Here is a 21,676-nt window from a genome sequence, read left to right on the forward strand (position 1 = left end):
TACATGATGTCAGCTTATAAACTGAACTCCCATGAATGGTTAACACTTCAGAATATCTTGACATACTCCAAGGATCTATGTAGGATAAGAAATAATTGATCTTTTCCATTCCCACCTAAATTCATAATCAGATGGTTTGGAATTATATATAATAATGAGAATTTTGGAAATGGAATTTCATATCTATATAATTTAATAAAAAAAATAAAACTTTACTCAAACTTGCATATTGGCAATTTATTACTAAAGAATATTCGATTCAATTAACCCCAGAAAATAAATCGGACATATTACTATCAGTAAAATTGACCTCTAGTTCCGATTATTGTTGAATATTCACTTGGAAATTCCTCCATAGATCATTCTTAACTCAAGATAAAGTTTCAAAAATCAATCCTAGTAATGGAGTTTGTTGGAGATGTCTACAGATTGATAAAGCCGATTGGTCGCACATCTTTTACGAATGTATAAAAATCAAACCCTTTTGGGAAATAGTTAACAATTTCTTGCAGGCTATTTATACAGATAATTTTGTGATGACTAAGGCTTTAATATTGCTGAATGTGACTGAAGAATTTCTTCTAAATAAAACAAACCTCTACGAACTTTGGACAATACTAGCCATAGCCAGGAAATGTATAACTAAGAGATGGAAAACTGCCATTGTACCTACCAGAGAAGAATTTATGTGTTTGCTAAAGAAGACGGTTCTAATGGAAGTCAAAACCAAAGAATTAAGAATATTTCCTAGGCCATTAACTAAAAATCCTTGGAAAAAAGTTTTAACATTAATTGACACTTTACAAATGGATCTAATCTCCTCTTGAAATAATCATTTTGTAAATGTTATCTAATTATTTATGCATAATCTGTTATCATTCTTTTCATGAGTCAGGCTAAATATAAATTTGTATATAGTTACTTAACTTGATAATATATTGTAATAAGTATTTATTGTTTATTAATTTCAAAATAAAAATTATTTGAATAAAAAAAAGTTAAATCCATATCAGAATTCTTTAAAGATGACAAACAATAGAGGTACTTGTATTATTAGAATCCTGAATACATAATTCTCTTCCTGAATAGATAACACAATATCAATTGTTAGATTTCTAATTATCTCAAGCCAAATAACGTTTCCAATGAAAGATAAAAGTAAAAAAAAAAAAATACATCAGGTATTTCAAAACTAGAGAAACAGTTAAATAACAAAAAAATAGCAAATTTAACTCTTATATAAACTTTAATACACCCTATATATGGAATGAGATGCATTCCTAGTCTAGCAAACAAAACTATATCGGCTAGACTACCTATCCCAACCAACAGCCTTTGTTAGTTCGAGCCCATGAAATCAAAGTAAGAAATGGAGAATATATTATAAATTAAGTGAATTATAGTAGTAATAAACAACTAATCAGATATTGATTCCACTTAGATTTTAGAAAAAAATAATTTGCATACAATATAGTTAAAACATAAACATTTTTACAGTAATTATTCGCTAAGGAAACAAAAGGCATATTAGAATATATATAATCTGATTTTCAGTACTTAATAGTTTAAAGAAACATCAGCTTTATTAACAATCTGAGTAAACTTATCTTATCTATTAAAACTGAGTTCAATAAAATGCAGATGTTGCTAAGTGTTATGATTATCCAATATAGCTAAGCATGTCATCTGAATTGGTTTTAATAAAAACTCCAGAATGACAGAACAAAATCAGAGAATCATTTAGTATTTATATTTACTTGCCCTATTTATAAATTCTTATCATGACAATTTCCCACTAGAAAACATCACAAGAATTAGGTGTTAGTACATAGTTGAGTGTATAACATTCACAAATGATGTTAACATAGGTTATTAGGAATATTCCATAGAACATACCTGTCTTTAATTAACTCCTAAACTTATAGAATATCAAATGTTTAAATGACCAAGAATCAATAATTAACTGGTATCTGTTAATATGATAAAAATAGTAGATGCCATTATTTTATATAAGACTTACTATGGATAACAGGTCGTAAAACATGAATGACTCAAAGGGCAGTATTAAGATAAAGTCAGGTGTATTTATCTACCATAATAATAGGGTAATACTGAAACTTGTAGCTTCTTTGCTGTGTTATCACAAGTTATAAACACTACTGAGCTATTTCCCTTTCACAAAGAACTAATATACTAAAGACCATGACTTTATAATTACTGAGAACATGACATCTGAAACATAAAATAATATCTAAGATACAGTATAAACTTAATCATATTAAATGTGTTAATTCAATCCAAATTATTCACACATATTTTGCCCATGGTTTAGTAAAGTATTCTAGTATTCTTACAGTTATTGCCATTAGCCATAAGCATTTCCTGCATATGTATAAGACTATACTAAACACTTGTTAACTGCATAGAAAAAGGTATATAAATGAAAAAAAATACATAGTTAAATGAACCTATATGAACTTGGAGCAATTATTCATAAAGAGCTATTTATAAGTAATCCAGTACTTTCACTAGAAATAGAGCCTATAATTCACTGTTTGCAGGAAAAATAACATATCTGTAAATATTTTACCACAAAAATATAATCACCAATATGAAAAGGAACAGTGAATATGTTTGCAGACAGTGCAGCTCGTAATTCATATGAGAAAAGCCCACTATGCTGTATTGACCAATCAGAGTCTTGACGTCCACAATTAGTCTTGCATATACACACTAAATGTAATGTATTCCAATCTGGTTGCAGATAATGCATAATGTCATGAGCTAAGTGAATAAAGCTTCACTTCTTAAATTACATATTAATATTTTCCCACTCAGCACCCTACACAGCACAGTTTCCTGACCTCACTCTAGCTGAATCACAGACTCTGCTTATTTACAGTAACAAATGTAAGGTTTGACCCTCAGATAGTTTCAATCACTAAATTAGCATCCAACACAAAAAAACACCTCTGGATTCCACAACCCATACAACACACACAAAAAATCAGTGTCATGCATCATCTTCCATAACTGGACCCTATATAACCAGCAAAATCAAATAATCTGATTACAGTCTGTTCAAAGAATTTTAAAAACATACCTCTCCCATTGCATAAAGGCTTTCACAGCCCAGCTGAAGCACCTATTTTATTAGGCTGAACAGACCACAAAATGCATGTCATCACTCTCTATTTTCAATCACAGAGTCATTTTCTGTAGCATTAGCTCTCACCAGGTAAACCAAACACGAATGATCCGTATCTTAGAGACACTCATACAACTACGGACAGCTAACAATAAACCGCTGCTGCTATGTAAACATACAAGAGATACATACTTGTAAAAGTACAGGAAACAACAGTGTCTCTGCCAAATTCATATTGAATAAAGCAAGTCCATTGCAAATGGGTAGTAAACAGTAACTATAACATTAAACTCTGCAGAAATCATAAATAGCAACTATTTAAAAACTTTGTGTCATAAAACATGCATGCATACAAATGCCAGAAAGTCCCAATTTATGTCAAAAGCCAGCAAATGGCTTTTAGTTCACACAGGTACCAAAATTTACTCTCTCAACAATCACAGATTGTAAGAAATGAAAAACTTTGTTGATATATACTAAATCATAAATATGACATGTTATCTAATGTATGCAAAGTAATTTAGGTGAATTAAACTGAGCAATGACTATACCTATGCAACAACTCAGAAAAGCATTTTGCATAGCAAAAAGACTATGTATTATCTGAACTAAAGCATGTCATCTTAAGGTCATAAAAGCAGAGACAGTTTACTGTTTAGTTATATCATTCAAAACTAAAATACTGTACTATTATTAATGAAAAAAAGAATAAATCAGTTATTTAATTTTTATATGAACAATAAAAGGTAGAGAAATGAAAAAATAAAGAGAAAAAAAGGAAAATACTGTCATAACATACCTTATTTGAATATTTAGCAAGTATAAAACAAATTAGAGTCAAGTTTCAGTACATGCTTTGAGAGATGTAGTGGGAACAGCAATCTTTGACTCAGTTGTTTGTTTTTTCTTTTTAATATCAGTCGAAGAAGATTTATCAGGAACCCTCTTCAATGATGTAGATGCCCATTCCATATCTTCAGATGAGGAAATAATGTTATTGTTTTTAATAAAAGCAGTGGCTTCTTCCAAGGTATTGAATTATCTCATTTCATTTTGATATAGAATTTTTATTCTGGCAGGAAAGACAAGCTGAGTTTTAATGTTATTCTGCTTTAACAGTTTTATTAATGACCAATCTTTTTCCTCTGTTCCAGAACTCCAGTAGAATAGTCGTTGTCAAACCTAATTGGGTATTGATTATATTTTAATGGACTTTTCCTCCAGGCAGATTTTAGGACTAACTCTTTGTCCAAATAAAATAGAAACTTTATGACTATTGATCTGGGAGAAGTAGAAGAGGATGTTGACAATGGTTTCCTAAAGCTCTATGAGCCCTTTTAACACCAAAGGAAAGACCGTCCTTTGAGTCTAAGATCTCTGGAATCCAAGTGTACAGGAAAGAAATTACATCTTCTCCTTCAGCTCTCTCAGGAATGTAAAACATCCTTATGTTTGACCTTCACTCCCAGTTTTCCAGTTCATCCACTTTATTGAGAAGCCAAGTGCTTTGATGAGGAAATCTTTCTGGATTTCTTCTTCTTTCAGTCATTCAGGGATGTTTTTACATTTTTTATTTTGGATTCATGCTGCTGTATAAGTTCCTTGAGTGAATCTGTTTGTTCCTGACAGTTTTCCTTGAGATTTTGTAAATTTTCTTTAAAATCATCCATTTTTAGTGAGAGTTCTTGTAAAGAAGATGACAAGTTGCATTTCTTTTCTTAAAGCCATGTCAGTGTAAGAAGTCGTTGAAGTGCTCATCTCCACAATTGATATATTCTATTTTATAATTTCACAGGAAAAAGCTCTCCTAAGTTCACCAAAGTTACTAATAATATAGTTTATACTTTCATCTATCAATTCTAAGTATTTTTGCTAAAAACATAATAAGTATTTCCTATTTTTTATTTTAGTATCATAGAGCTCTGAGAAACTGCTGCTATCAGTTAGCCATCTTGGCTCTGCCACAAATACAGCTTCTTCATCTATTGCATAAATAGCATGTAGTTACAGCTATAGCTTCTTCATGTACTGCATCAGTAGAAAGTAGTTACAGCTATAGCTTCTTCATGTACTGTGTCTGTAGTATGTAGTATATAGTTATAGCTACAACTACTTCATGTACCGCATCAGTAGTATATAAATACAACTATAGCTTCTTCGTGTATTGTATCAGTAGTATGTAGTTACAACTATAGCTTCTTTATATACTGCATCAGAAGTATGTAGTTACAAATACAGCTTCTTCATGTATTCCATCAGTAGTATGTAGTTACAACTATAGCTTCTTCAGGTACAGCATCTGCAGTATGTACTTACAATAGCTTCTTCATGTACTGCATCTTTTATATGTAGGTACAGCTACAGCTATTTCATGTACTGCATCAGTAGTATGTAGTTACAGCTACAACTTCTTCATATACTGCATCAGTAGTATGTAATAAAAAATGAAGCTTCCTCTTGTACCACATCAGTAGTATGTAGTTACAACTGTAGGCTTCATGTCCCACATCAGTAGTATGAAGTTAGAACTATAGCTTCTGTTTGTACTACATCACTAGTATGTAGTGAGAACTGTAGCTTCTTCATGTAGTGCATCAGTAGTATGTAGTTACAACTATAGCTTCTGCATGTACCACATCAGTAATATGTAGTTACAACTATACCTTCTTCATGTACCCCATCAGTAGTATCTAGCTACAACAATAGCTTCTTTGTGTACTGCATCAGTAGTATGTAGTTACAAATACAGCTTCTTCATGTATTGCATCAGTAATATGTAGCTACAATAGCATCTTCATGTACTGCATAACTAGTAAGTAATTACAACAACAGCTTCTTCATGTACCATATCAGTAGTATGTAGTTACAACTGTAACTTCTTCATGTACCACATCAGTACTATGTAGTCGCTACTATACCTTCTTCATGTACCACATCAGTAATATGTAGTTACAGCTACAGCTTCTTCATTTACTACATCAGTAGTATGTAGTTGCAACTACAGCTTTTTCAGGTACTGCATCAGTAGTTGGTAGTTACAACTATAGCTTCTTCATGTACTGCATCAGTAGTATGTAGTTACAACTATAGCTTCTTCATGCACCACATCAGTAGTATGTAGTTACAACTATAGCTTCTCCATGTATTGCATCAGTAGTATGTAGTTACAAATACAGCTTCTTCATGTATTGCATCAGGAGTATGCAGTTACAGCTACATCTTCTTCATGTACTGCATCAGTAGTAAGTAGTTACAAATACAGCTTCTTCATGTACATCAGTAGTATGTAGTTACAACTATAGCTTCTTCATGCACCACATCAGTAGTATGTAGTTACAACTATAGCTTCTTTATGTATTGCATCAGTAGTATGTAGTTACAAATACAGCTTCTTCATGTATTGCATCAGGAGTATGCAGTTACAGCTACATCTTCTTCATGTACTGCATCAGTAGTAAGTAGTTACAAATACAGCTTCTTCATGTACATCAGTAGTATGCAGTTACAACTATAACTTCTACATGTACCACATCAGTAGTATGTAATTACAACTATAGCTTCTTTATGAACCACATCAGCAGTATGTAGTTACAACTATAGCTTCTTCATGTACCCCATCAGTAGTATGTGGTTACAACTATATCTTCTTCATGTACTGCAATATTAATATGTAGATACAACGATAGATTATTCATGTACTCCATCTGTAGTATGTAGTTACAACTGTAGCTTCTTCACATACTGCATCAATAATATGTAATTACAGCTACATCTTCTTCATGTACAACATCAGTAGTATTTAGTTACAACTATAGCTTCTTCATGTACTGCATCAGTAGTATGTAGTTACATCTACAGCTTCTTCATGTACCACATCAGTAGTATGTAGTTACAAGTACAAGTTCTTCATGTACCACATCAATAGTATGCAGTTACAGCTACAGGTTCTTCATGTCCCACATCAGTAGTATGAAGATGCAGCTATAGCTTCTTCTACTGCATCAGAGGTATGTAGTTACAATTATAGCTTCTTCGTGTACCACATCAGTAGTATGTAGTTACAACTATACCTTCTTCATGTACTGCATCAGTAGTATGTAGTTACATCTACAGCTTCTTCATGTGCCACATCATTAGTATGTAGTTAGAACTATAGCTTCTTCATGTACCACTTCAGTAGTATGTAGTTACAGCTGCAGCTTTTTCATGTGCCACATCAGTGGTATGTAGTTACGAATAAGGCTTCTTCATGTACCATATCAGTAGTATGTAGTTACAAATACTGCTTCTTCATGTTCCACATCAGTAGTATGTAGTTACAACTACCGTTTCATCATGACCGGCATCAGTAATATGTAGTTACAGCAATAGCGTCTTCTTGTACTGCATCAGAGATATGTAGTTACAACTATAACTTCTTCATGTACCACATCAGTATAATGTAGTTACAACTATAGCTTCTTTATGTACCACATTAGTAGTAGGTAGTTACAACTGGACCTTTTTCATGTACTACATCAGTAGTATGTAGTTACAACTATAGCTTTTTTCAGATACTGTATCAGTAGTATGTATTTATAGCTACAGTTTCTTCATTTTCTGCTTCAGAAGTATGTACTTCAACAATAGCGTCTTCGTGTGCCGCATCAGTAGTATGTAGTTACAGCTACAGCTTCTTAATGCACTGCATCAATAGTGTATAGTTACAGCTACAGCTTCTTCATGTACCCCATCACTAATATGTTGCTATAACAATAGCTTCTTCATGTACCCCACCAGTAGTATGTCGTTACAACTATAGTTTCTTCATGTACTGCATTAGTAGTATGCAGTTAAAACAAAAGTTTTTTGATGTACCACATCAGAAGTATGTAGTTACAGCCATAGCTTCTTCATGTACCACATCAGTAGTATCTTCTTCTTTCGGCTTTTCCCGGTTAGGGGTCACAACAGTGGATCACCTGTCCACTCATGATTGGCAGTGGAATTTTGCGGTGTCGAGTTGCCAGCCCGGCGCCCAACCTTCTAAAGAAGGCACACACATGCACACACTCACACCTAGGACTAATTTAGAGTGTCCAATCCACCTACAGCATGTCTTTGGGATGTGGGTGGAAACGGGAGTACCGAGAGGAAACCCACGTGACCACAGGGAGGACATACAGACTCTACACAGAAGGCACCCCCCACTGAGGATCGAACTGGAGAACCTCTTGCTGTGAGGCGGCAATGCTAACCACTGCACCACTGTGGCTGCTCACCACACCAGTAGTATGCAGTTACAAACACAGCTTCTTCATGTAACCCATCTGTAGTATGTAATTACAACTACAGTGTCTTCATGTACCACATCAGAAGTATGTATTTGCAACTACACCTTCTTCATGTGCCACATCAGTAGTATTTAGTTACATCTATAGCCTCTTCATGTACTGTATCAGTAGTATGCAGTTACAGCTCCAGCTTCTTCATGTACTGCATTAGCAGTATGTAGTTACAACCACAGCTTCTTCATGTACTACATCACTTGTATGTAGTTACAGCTACAGCTTCTTCATGTACCACATGAGTAGTATGTAGTTACAACTATAGCTTCTTCGTGTACTTCATTAGTAGTATGTAATTACAGCTACAGGTTCTTCATGTACCACATCAGTAGTATGTAGATACAACTGCAGGTTCTTCATGTACCACATCAGTAGTTTGTAGTTACAAATACAGCTTCTTCATGTACCACATCAATAGTATGTAATTACAGCTACAGCTTCCTTATGTACCGCATCAGTAATATGTAGTTGCAGCTATAGCTTCTTCTTGTACTGCATCAGAGGTATGTAGTTACAACTATAGCTTCATGTACCACATCAGTAGTATGTATTTACAACTATAGCTCCTTTGTCTATGACATCAGTACAATGTAGTTACAGCTATAACTTCTTCATGTACCACATCAGTAGTATGTGGATACAAATACACATTCTTCATGTACCGCATCAGTAGTATGTACTTACAACTACAACTTCTTCATGTGTAACATCACTAGTATGTATTTACAACTACAGCTTCTTCATGTACCACATCAGTAGTATGTAGTTACAACTATAGCTTTTTCATGTACCATATCAGTAGTATGTAGTTACAGCTATAGCTTCCTTAAGTACTGCATCAGTAAAATGTAGTTGAAGCTATAACTTCTTCTTGTACTGCATCAGAGGTATGTAGTTACAACTATAGCTTCTTTATGTTCCACATCAGTAGTATGTAGTTACAACAATAGCTTCTTTATCTACGACATCAGTACTATGAAGTCACAACTATAGCTTCTTCATATACCACATCAGTAGTATGTAGGTACAAATACATCTTCTTCATGTACTGCCTCATTAGTATGTACTTAAAACTACTTCTTTTTCATTTACTACATCACTAGTATGTAGTTACAAATACAGCTTCTTCATGTACCACATCAGAAGTATGTAGTTACAGCTACCGCTTCCTCATGTACTGCATCAGTAGTATGTAGTTACAAATATAGCTTCTTCATATACCTCATCATTAGTATGTAGATACAACTATAGCTTCTTCATGTACTGCATCAGTAGTATGTATTTACAACTATGGCTTCTTCATGTACTGCATCAGTAGAACATAGTTACAACTATATCTCCTTCATGTACTGCATCAGTAGTATGTAGTTACAGCTACAGGTTCTACTTGTACCACATTGGTATTATGTAGTTACAACTATAGCTTCTTTATGTACCACATCAGTAGTATGTAGTTAGAAATACAGCTTCTTCATGTTTTACACCAGTAGTATGTATTTACAACTATAACTGCTTCATGTATTGAATCAGTAGTTTGTAGTTACAACTACAACTTCTTCATGTACCACATCAGTAGTATGTAGTTACAGCTACAGCTTCTTTATGTAACACATCAGTAGTATGTAGTTACAACTATAGCTTCTTCATCTACTGCATCAGAAGTATGTAGTTAAAACAATAGCTTTTTTGTGTACCACATCAGTAGTATGTAGTTACAATCATAGCATCTTCATGTACTACATCAGTAGTATGTAGTTACAAATACAGCTTCTTCATGTACTGCATCAGTAGTATGTAGTTACAACTACAGGTTCTTCATTTACCACATCAGTAGAGTGTAGCTAAACTAGTGCTTCTTTATGTACCACATCAGTAGTATGTAGTTACAAATACAGCTTCTTCATGTACTGCATCAGTAGTATGTAGTTACAAATACAGCTTCTTAATGTAACACATCAGTAGAATGTAGGTAAACTAGTGCTTTTTTATGTACCACATCAGTAGTATGTAGTTAGAAATACAGCTTCTTCATGTATTGCATCAGTAGTACGTAGTTACAACTATAGCTTCTTCATGTACTGTATCAGTAGTAAGTAGTTACAGCTACAGCTACTTCATATATCACATCAGTAGTATGTAATTACAACTATAGCTTCTTCATGTACCGCATCAGTAGTATATAGTTTCAAAAACAACTTCTTCATGTATCACATCAGTTGTATGGGGTTACAGCTATTGCTTCTTCATGTACTACATCAACAGTATGTAGTTGTAGCTATAGCTTCTTCATGTACTGAATTAGTAGTATAATTACAGCTACAGGTTCTTCGTGTACCACATCAGTAGAATGTAGTTGCAACTATAGCTTCTTCAGGTTCCGCATTAGTAGTAGGTAGTTACAGCCACAGATTCTTCATGTACCAAATCAGTAGTATTTAGTTACAACTGCAGTTTTTTCATGCCCAGCATCAGTAATATGTAGTTACAGCTACAGCTTTTTCATGGACTGCATCAGTAGTATGTAGTTACAGCTACAGCTTCTTCTTATACCACATGAGAAGTATGTAGTTGTGACAACATCATCTTCTTCATATACCACAACTGTAGTATTTAATTACAACTAAAGCCTTTTCATGTACTGCATCAATAGTATGCAGTTACAACTACAGCTTCTTCATGTACTGCATTAGTTGTATGTAGTTACAGCTACAGCTTCTTCACGTACCACCTGAGTAGTATGTAGTTACAACTATAGCTTCTTCATGTACTGCATCAGTAGTATGTAGTTACAGCTACAGCTTTTTCATGTACCACATCAGTAGTATGTAGTTACAAATCCAGCTTCTTCATGTACCACATCAGTATTATGTAGTTAGAAATACAGCTTCTTCATGTATTGCATCAGTAGTATGTAGTTACAACTATGGCTTCTTCATGCACTGCATCAGTAATATGTAGTGACAGCTACAGCTATTTCATGCATCACATCAGTAGTATGTAATTACAATGACAGCTTCTTCATGTAATGCATCAGCAGTATGTAGATACAACTGTAGTTTCTTCATTTACCACATCAGTTGCATGGAGTAACAACTGTAGCTTCTTCATGTACTGCATCAGTAGAATGTAGTTGCACCTATAGCTTCTTCATGCATTGCATCAGTAGTATGTAGTTACAGCTACAGCTACTTCTTATATCACATCAGAAGTATGTAGTTACAATTATAGCGTCTTCATGTACCACATCAGTAGTATGTAGTTACAGCAACAGCTTCTTCATGCATTACATCATAGTATGTAGTTACAACAATAGCTTCTTTATGTACTGCATCAGTAGTATGTAGTTACAGCTATAGGTTCTTCATGTACTGCATCAGTAGTATGTAGTTACAACTATAGCTTCTTCATGCACCGCATTTGTAGTATGTAGTTACAGCTCCACGTTCTTCATGTACCACATCAGTAGTATTTAGTTACAACTATAGCTTCTTCATGTACTGCATCAGTAGTATGTAGCTACAGTTATAACTTCTTTATGTGCCACATCAGTAGTATAGTATGTAGTTACAGCTACAGCTTCTTCATGTACCACATAAGTAGCATGTAGTTAAAACAATTGATTCTTCATGTCCTGCATCAGTAGTATGTAGTTACAACTGCAGCTTCTTAATGTTCTGCATCAGTAGTATGTAGCTACAGCTACAGCTTCATCATGTACTACATCAATAGGATGTAGTTACAGCTACAGCTTCTTAATTACTGCATTTGTGGTATGTACTTACAAATGCAGCTTCTTCATGTAATGCATCAGTAGTATGGAGTTACAACTATAGCTTTTTCATGTACTACATCAGTAGTATGTAGTTGAAATGATAGCTTCTTCATATACTACATCAGTAGTATGTAGTTGCAACTATAGCTTCTTCATGTACCACATCAGTTGTATGTAGTTTAAAATATAGCTTGTTCATGTACTGTATCAATAGTATGCAGTTACAACTACAGCTTCTTCATGTAACGCATCAGTAGTATGTAGTTACAACTATAGCTTCTTTAAGTACCACATCAGTAGTATTTATGTAGAAATAAACCTCCTTCATGTACTGCATCAGTAGTATGTAGTTACAGCTACAGGTTCTTCTTGAAGCACATTGCTTTTATGTAGTTACAACTACAGCTCCTTTATGTACCACATCAGTAGTATGTAGTTAGAAATACAGCTTCTTTATGTATTGCACCAGTAGTATGTATTTACAACTAATTGCTTTATGTACAGTATCAGTAGTATGTAGTTACAGCTATAGCTTCTTCATGTATCGCATCAGTAGTATGTAGTTTCAACTATAGTTTCTTCTTGTCTCAGTTCAGTAGTATGTAGTTACAACTATAGCTTCTTCATGTATTGCCAGTCCAAAATGGATTCCTGCAAGTAAGGCATCTGCAAGGCGTCAAAAAACCCACACATTCCAAAAAAAACAACCAGCAGATAGTGGAAGCCCTAAATTAATATATTGTTTCACATCAGTCAAGACATCAATATACTAAAGTAACAGACTGGTTTAAGCTTATAATTATCTAAGCCTTCATCAGTGTAAAGACACAATAAAAGTAATACATTTATATACTGTGTCACTAGCCCATAAACGAATTAGAGGTGTTCATTTAGTCTTGGGGCAAAAAGCCCTCCCAGTTTAATAATCCATTTTCTCTCTTTGGCATTAAGTAACTCATTTCATCCAGATTTATTATATTTAATACCCAAGATTCTGTCTATAATAATGAAATGAAAATATGCTGTTTGGTGAATTTGAGTATGTTTGTACAAAGCATTGTTATGTTTTTTTTTATTTTTAATCTCACTAAGATGTTCTGAAATTCTATGTTTAAACGCTCTTGACGTTTGACCTACATAGAAAGCAGAGCACTTGCAGGTGGCCAAATAAATAACCCAGTCTGAGCTGCAGTTTGCAAAGAAAGAAATAACATATGCTACACTGGCAATTTTACTACTGAAACTGTTCGTTTGTAATACTCTCCTGCATTGTGTGCAGTGACCACATGGAAAACATCCTTTAGCAATTTGTCCCTCAATAGTTTTTTGTAACCTTTCTTTAGAATTATAGACCCCTTGTTTATAGTGGTTAAAGAAGGATGCCAAATTGTTCCCATTCCTAAAGGAAAAATGGCAATCCGCTCCCAGTACTTCAGAGACCCTGTTGTCCACCTTAGGGATGTTCCATTTAGATTGTACACTATCAATTAGTACCCCAATATTTCTACCATAAGTAGTCACTAGCCTTAAATGGCCTTTAGTTCTACCCTGCTTGTCATGATACTGTAAGAGTGCTTCCCTGTCCATACCATTGACAGTTTTCCTAGCCTGCATAATATGGCCTGGTTTATAGCCCCTTTCCTTGAATCTTTTAATTAGGTCATCCCTGAAATGCAAATAGGTATCATCCTCTGAGTAGATACATTTCACCCTCATATATTGTGATTTGGGAATCTTTCTGCATATATGGGGGGGGGGTGAAAGCTGGAAGCATGGTGAAGGGAATTATTTTTGGGGAACTTACGATATACTTCCATTATCAAAGTGTTGTCTGAAGCTGTAGTTATCAATACATCCAGGAAAGGTAATACTATCTTTATGATGATTTACCGTGAATTCAATTCTCCATTTGTTTTCATTTAGATATTCCACGAACGCTGTCAGATGTCCTACATCTGATCTCCATACCATCCAGCAGTCATCTAAATATATTTTCCAGATATCTATTTGATCAAGGTACAGATTATGGGAACAATCATAAATAATTTGCTCTTCAATATATGCCATAAATATATCTGCATATATAGGAGCAAATGAAGCCCCCATAGCTGTACCCTTGATTTGTAGATAACATGTATTGTGATAGAAAAAGACATTCTTAGTTAATACATACTCAGTTGGACCCAGAAGAAGAAGACTGTTGAAACCTGGTGGATACAATTCTGACCTATATAACCAATATTCTAATGCCTGGATGCCTGCCCAATGTGGGATATTGGTAGAGAGGGCTTTGACATCCAGGGTACAGAGTATCCATTCATCTTCTATTTGCATCTCAGACATGACCTGCAAGAATTCAGTAGTGTCTTTCAGAAGAGCCCTTACCTACTTTAATAATGGTTTCAAATACTTAGTTAAATATTGGGAGAGTGGCTCATAGATCCTCTTCCAGACACTATTGGCCGGCCAGGGGGATTATGCAAATTCTTGTGTATTTTTGGTAGAAAATATATGTACTGATTATTAGGGTCTAGAATGGTAAGATGTTTCTTAACATTATCAGTGATAATTCCTTCTTCTACAGCTAATGATAGAAAATCATATATCTGTTTTTGAAAATTTTTTGTAGGGTTATAATTAAGTTGCACATAATATCTGTTGTCCGCCAAATTATTTTTCGCCTCCTTATCATATTGCTCCCAGTTTTTCCCAACCACAGCACCTCCTTTAACTGCTCTCAAAATAACTATCTCATGATTATCTGCTAACTTGGAAAAAATATTCATCTCTTGTGTGGTTACATTACTAGCTTTAATGTGGCTATTCCTAGAGTTGAAATGGAGATCTCTAAGGGTGGAATTTTGGAATGCTAATACACTATGATGCATCGGGGGTGAAAATGTAGATTTGTGATAACTAAAATGATCATGAACATCAGTACTTCCTTTATCCTGAAAGAACAACTTCAAGTTAAGAATTCTGCAAAACTCAACCACATCTTTGGCAAAATAATCCTCTGAAACAAAGCAGCCAGGTATATATGCAAGACCTTAATTCAAAATGCTTAATTTCAAGGAGGAGAGAGGGTAGGATGAAATATTCAATACATTTCCTGCTAAGGTTTCTGCACAAATTCCAGAATAATCCATTCATATCCACTACGTTTTCTATGTTTTCTACCTCCCCCTCCTCCTTTTTGGTTTAAATCCTCAGAAATTTGGGAGTTCCTCCTCTTTTATGCTGGTGAGCCTGAGGATACTGATGTCTCAATATCATACCCGGAGGAGGAATCCTCCCCTGATGTATCAGATACACCTGATTTTTTAAGTATTGATCTCAAGCATTTTCTTTTAACCGGGTTCCTATATTGTTGTGGGAATCTAACATGCTTACCACTATCTTTGCAGAAGGGGTCACCCTGTTCATAATCTGTTACATACCTAAGGAATTTTTTCTTTTTCCTGTCTTTAAGTTGTGTTTCCAAATTAGTCAATTCAGTACTCAATTTCTTAAGACATGAAGAGTATGGGGCTGCCCTTCATATTCCTTAACTTGTTCACTTATCTTAGTAATCGCAGCAATTTCTGTATCTATTGTCCTATCATGAAAACTTATCAGTATTTCTAAAAATTCCATTGTAGTTTTGTGCTGTGCATCCCTCCATTGCTGAAGTAGGGCCTGGTCAGGATTGCTCATGATTGGTTGAGTTCTGACTCGCAAACCTCTGGGTATTACCCCTTTCACAGTATAGGCCTTGAACAATTTATAATACCACACATTGTTCCTAAGTGAATGCATATGTTTGGTTAGGGTAGCAAATAGTGCTTCACATGTATAATCCCTATTGACCGGTATGGTGCCATTCTTCGATGTGGATTTCATCCCAGTACCACGAATTGCCAGGTCCTCCCAATCAGAGGATAATCCCTTTATCAAGTTCAAAATATCCATATTGAGTGAACAAGAAATCAAATAAATATATGACCCCAGATATATATATATATATATATATATATATATATATATATATATATATATATATATATAATGGACAATATAAACCCATGGCCACCTGGACAGGACAATATCAGCCTAGGCTTAATGATCACGCTTTAATCAAATCCAATAATTCTTAAGAATCATAAATCACCATATTAAGATCTGTATTACCAATCCCAAGACAGCCTTGCTGAGTCCAACTACTCACTACTAGTGTTGAGTCCACTTCACCCCATATCCATGAGGTCATACAGTATGGTAAGTAACTCTATTCATCATCCACTCAATATATGGACATTGAACACCCTCATACATGAATAGCAGTATATCAGATGAAAAAAATATATAACTGGCAATATACAGTAGATGAAAAAATCAGAGTACAGAACTAAATTGGTCAAAATGATATAATAATAAATCCCATGTGAGCAAACCTGATAGGTCCCAAATGTAAAAATAGCCACCTATAACTACATATCAAATGGATATAATATTTACACCAGGGAAAGCTGATAACTATGATATCTTCTGAATGAAACAAATTGGTCTCTAGAGATCAGTATAGTAACAGACTTTAGCTTCCCCCTGCATATAGCTGGAAAAAATATTTAGATGACTGCTGGATGGTATGGAGATCGGATGTAGGACATCTGACAGCGTCCGTGGAATATCTAAATGAAAACAAATGGGGAAATGAATTCATGGTAGATCATCATAAAGATAGTATTACCTTTCTGGATGTATTGATAACTAGAGCTTCAGACAGCACTTTGATAACGGAAGTATATCGTAAGTTCCCTGAATATAATTCCCTTCTCCATGCCTCCAGCTTTCATCCTCCCATGTATGCAGAAATATTCCCAAATCGTAATATATGAGGGTGAAACATATCTGCTCGGAGGATGATACCTATTTGCATTTCAGGGATGACCTAACTAAGAGATTCAAGGAAAGGGGCTATAAACCAGGCCATATTATGCAGGCTAGGAAAACTGTCAATGGTATGGACAGGGAAGCACTCTTACAGTATCATGACAAGCAGGGTAGAACTAAAGGCCATTTAAGGCTAGTGACTACTTATGGTAGAAATGTTGGGGTACAAATTGATAGTGTGCAATCTAACTGGAACATCCTTAAGGCGGACAACAGGCTATCCGAACTACTGGGAGCGGATTGCCATTTTTCCTTTAAGAATGGGAAAAAATTTGGCATCCTTCTTTAACCACTATAAACAGGGGGTCTATAAACCTAAGGAAAGGTTACAAAGAACTATTGAGGGACAAATTGTTAAAGGATGTTTTACATGTGATCTAGGGACAGCTCGTGCTATTGGACTGCAAGACTGTAGCCCTCCCAGTTGTAAAATAAAAATTAAAACAAAAAAGAAAAGAAAAACAAAAAAGAAAAGAAAAGACCCGAACATCACGCATGTGCACTCGCGCATTTTCCTTATGTCAGACTGCTGGTGAGGCAGTCTGGAGCATGCGCACAAAATCCCAGACTGTCTCAGCAGCAGTCCAAATTGACTGCTCAATATTTCACTCCAGATATCCTGGATGTTTATGCAGTTGTAACTGCATAGACTGAAAAGGGATTGGACTGCAATGTCCACAGGCTGGGAAGGATGTGCTCTCGCTCATAGGACTGTTGACTTCAGGGATTGGCTGGATGGGTTATTTTGAACAAATCATGGCTGGAAAGGACATGCTCTCGTGGGACCGTGTCTTTAACTGGATGGATTATTGTTTCATGGCTGGATTACTTCAGGGAATCAGCTGTGGCTTGGCTCTAGCAGGTACAAGGGTGACTTCGGGGAATCGGCTGGCTGGATTATTTATATTTGAACAGATCGTGGCTTGGCTCTGGCAGGTACAAGGGGTGTGTGTGTGTGTGTGTGTGTGTGTGTGTGTGTGTGTGTGTGTGTGTGTGTGTGTGTGTGTGTGTGTGTGTGTGTGTGTGTGTGTGTGTGTTTGTGCCCACTTGTTTCTTGTCTTGTCATGTGAACTATCTGGACTACATATCTGAATCAAAGTTCTATATTAGGTTTAATCAGAAGAAGTCTCATACTTAGATTAAAGCACTCAAACTGTAAGTCTACCAGTTTCCACTTGTATTTTTTTACTTCATATTCCTGAACTGCATTATCTGTGATATTCAAATAATAATCATGCTGCACAAATGGAACTGAATGTCTGTCAACGATAAAGTAATGTGTTAGTATATCTGGTCAGTGTTATAACATTATCTATCAGAGAACTTGAAAGACTTACCTGACACAGAGGATACACAAACAATATGGAATGAAAAGAGAGATGTATTATGCCAAATACCATTCCAGATTTATAAGGGTGGACTTAACAACCGGGATGATGGATATTAGATTGCAATATCCCATCTGTCAAGTTTGCAAAGACAAAATAAAAATGTGCACTCTGCCAACTATTGTACATAGCTGTATTGATTGGAAGTGATAGATGCACAAAGATGAACCAAGAAAGATGCTAAAATTGCTGTATGGCTGTGTCTATGATCACCATTTTTTGTAGGCCTTGGGCCAGTAATCTGTCCTGGAGACTCATATGAGTAGGTAATTTGGCTGCAGTACAGTGGCCTTTATTAGTGTGCCCATGGTTTTATGCATCTCCCAGTCTTAGTTAATGTCAATGTGCACTGCTCACATTTTAAGTAGTTGTACCTTTGTTAGGGACATTGATTTACAGTTCTCAAAACAATAACATTTCAGTTTCATGACACAAAATCCAGGAATTACACTGGTGACCTTTAAGCACAAATTTCATCCATTACTAGGATTTCCTTATAATTTTTTGCTGTTTTATTTTGAGTGTGTAAATGCCCCAGTTGCAATGGCTAGAGAACAGGCCTGAACCCTGTACCTTGAGGTGCAGATAACAAGAGCCTGAATTCCCTGTCCACCACCATTTGTGAAATGTTGCAGATTTTTGCCTCATATTTTGTTCTGTTCTGTTCCTCTTAACATCTGTGGTTTCTGAATACTTAAACTCTGAGATATTTGATGGGGCAGTGGTAGCATTGTTGCCTCCCAGCTGCAGGTTCTCAGGTTTGATCCTTGGCTAGGGTGCCTTCTGTGTGGAGTTTCCATGTCCTCCCTCTGTTTGTGTGGGTTTGCTTTGATGGTGCAGTGGTAGCATTGTTGCCTCACAGCTAGAGGTTTTCTGGTTTGATTCTTGGCTGGGGTGCCTTCTGTGTGGAGTCTGCATCTCCTCCCTGTGTTTGTGTGGGTTTGCTCTGGTGTCCTCCCATGTTACAAAGACATATGTATGCAGTATTTCTCCCTGGGCCTCTGCTGAAATTTTTTTGTTCTGTCAGACCTTCCTGGTTAACAAATCTTAAATAAAATTGACAGGGATTTGAATTTCAGACTTCATATTCTTCAGAAAGTACATAGTAACAAAACCTTTTATTCTAGCAATTTTCTAAGTTTATAAGATGAATATATGACCTGTAAAAAAATCTACTGCCAATCATTAGCAGACCGGATTTCTGCTGTGGCGACCCCTAACGGGGAAAAGCAGAAAGAAGAACATAAGATGAATGTTTGACATTTGTCCCTATTTTTGGGAATGTATTCCCCCATTATTGGCTTTGTCTAGGTTTTTTGTGCGAAGGTTGAGAGGTATGGCAAGAACTGAATATGTTTGAGGTCTGTATTCCCCCATTACTGGGTTTATCCAGCTGTTTTGTGATAAGAGGTTGACAGCTATGGTGAGAACTGAATTCATTAAATGATAGTCATTTAAGTTTCAGTCTTAGTTTCATAGATTAGTACTAAGCTAACTGCCCTTGCAAGCCATTTTTAGCCTAGCCAATTATCCCTTGTGAGATTCAAATGCTGCACCTTGTGTTTGTAAGACAAACACCTTAACCATTAGACCACCTCTCTTTTACAATGCAGCTGATTTGACATAGTGGTATGAGGCTCTGACTGTTTTGCACAGGGACCTGGGTTAAAGACTGGGCAGTAAAATGTATGGTGGTAACACAGCATTTTATTCTACCAACTTTCCAAGATTATACAAGCAATATTTGTGTCCCTGGTTTTGGGGCTTTTGCCCCACCCCCAATAAATGTTAGTTTTTCCAGATTTCTTGTGCTGTGAAGTTGAGATACAGTTGAGTATTGAGTAGATTTTACAAGGAGCTGAGAGCTGCAGGGGAAGAGAAGTTTATGCTGAGTCAGCTTGAATTGTTAATAGCACAAGAGGTTGTGTGCTTGCTTTTGATGCAGAAGGCTGTAGGTTCTACTCCCATAAGGGGTGGATACTGCCATACTGAGAATGTCCTCTTTGGTGAAGATACTAACTAGCAGCAACCTCTTCATTAGTTACAGATCTCTTTAATGTGGAATTATGTAGATGACTTACTTCTGTAGAGATTGTGCATATTTATTGTATTGTATAAGTCTGAGTAAACTTTTTTATGATGGAAATGTTCTCAATTGGGCAGTTTTGTCATTACCGGTGCATGCATTTTGTTTCATTATTTACTGGAAAAATGTTCAAAATAATACATTTAAAACACCCTCTAACAACTGTACTGTATTATACAAGGAATATAATTAATACAATCAGGAAGGTGTATCATGTGTGTTTTGAGTGCAAGGGGTCTATCATTTGAAAACATTGTACTACCCAAATGTGTTTTCTTTGAATGTGGATTTCACTGCTGTTACAGTGAATGTTAGTTTCAAGGGCAGAGTTTTAATGCTAAGTCTATTTTCATTGTGAGACTGCATTGCTTTGTTTAGCAGATGTTTTAGTGTTTGTGCTGTAAAATACAAAATAAATCTTTCAAATAAAATCCAAATCATCATAGAAGTAAAGCAGTATGCACATTGCAGTGTTTATTGTAAATGGGGCAAAATAGCCAAGTAATGAGACATTAGAATGGCTGCAGGGGGTGGCTCCATTCGATTATGATTTTGTGAGGGGGGAAGGGTGGCAAACTCAGACAGCCCTGGCTCAGCTGAACTATACCTCTCAACTGTCCAGATTTTCACAGAATGAATAGATTTTTGCTTCTTCTTTTTTGGTTTGCTCCTCATAAAATGTGTAGTTTTCTGGCAAATCATTTAGGAATTAAGTCACTAAATAATGACAGACATTGAGTTTCAGACTTCATAACCTTCAGAAAAATGCATGCTAAAGCAAGACCTGTTCTAGCAACTAAGTTTATACAAGAGCAATTTTTAGTACTGTTTGTATGTTCCCCCAACATATTTGGCCTTGTCCAGATTTCCTGCATTAACAGGTTGAGAGGTACGTGCAAATTGCTTTATAGAATTGGGCATATCCAAACCTCTGAACTGTCCCCAATTTTGGCTTAAAATGTTGCTCTCCCTATAATCCCTCCGCAAAATGTCAATTTTGGAAGAAAACACGGTGGGTTTACA

The sequence above is a fragment of the Protopterus annectens genome, chromosome 4.part1 (genome assembly GCF_019279795.1).
Source record: "Protopterus annectens isolate FY-2018-M chromosome 4.part1, PAN1.0, whole genome shotgun sequence".
In the NCBI taxonomy this organism is placed as follows: Eukaryota; Metazoa; Chordata; order Ceratodontiformes; family Protopteridae; genus Protopterus; species Protopterus annectens.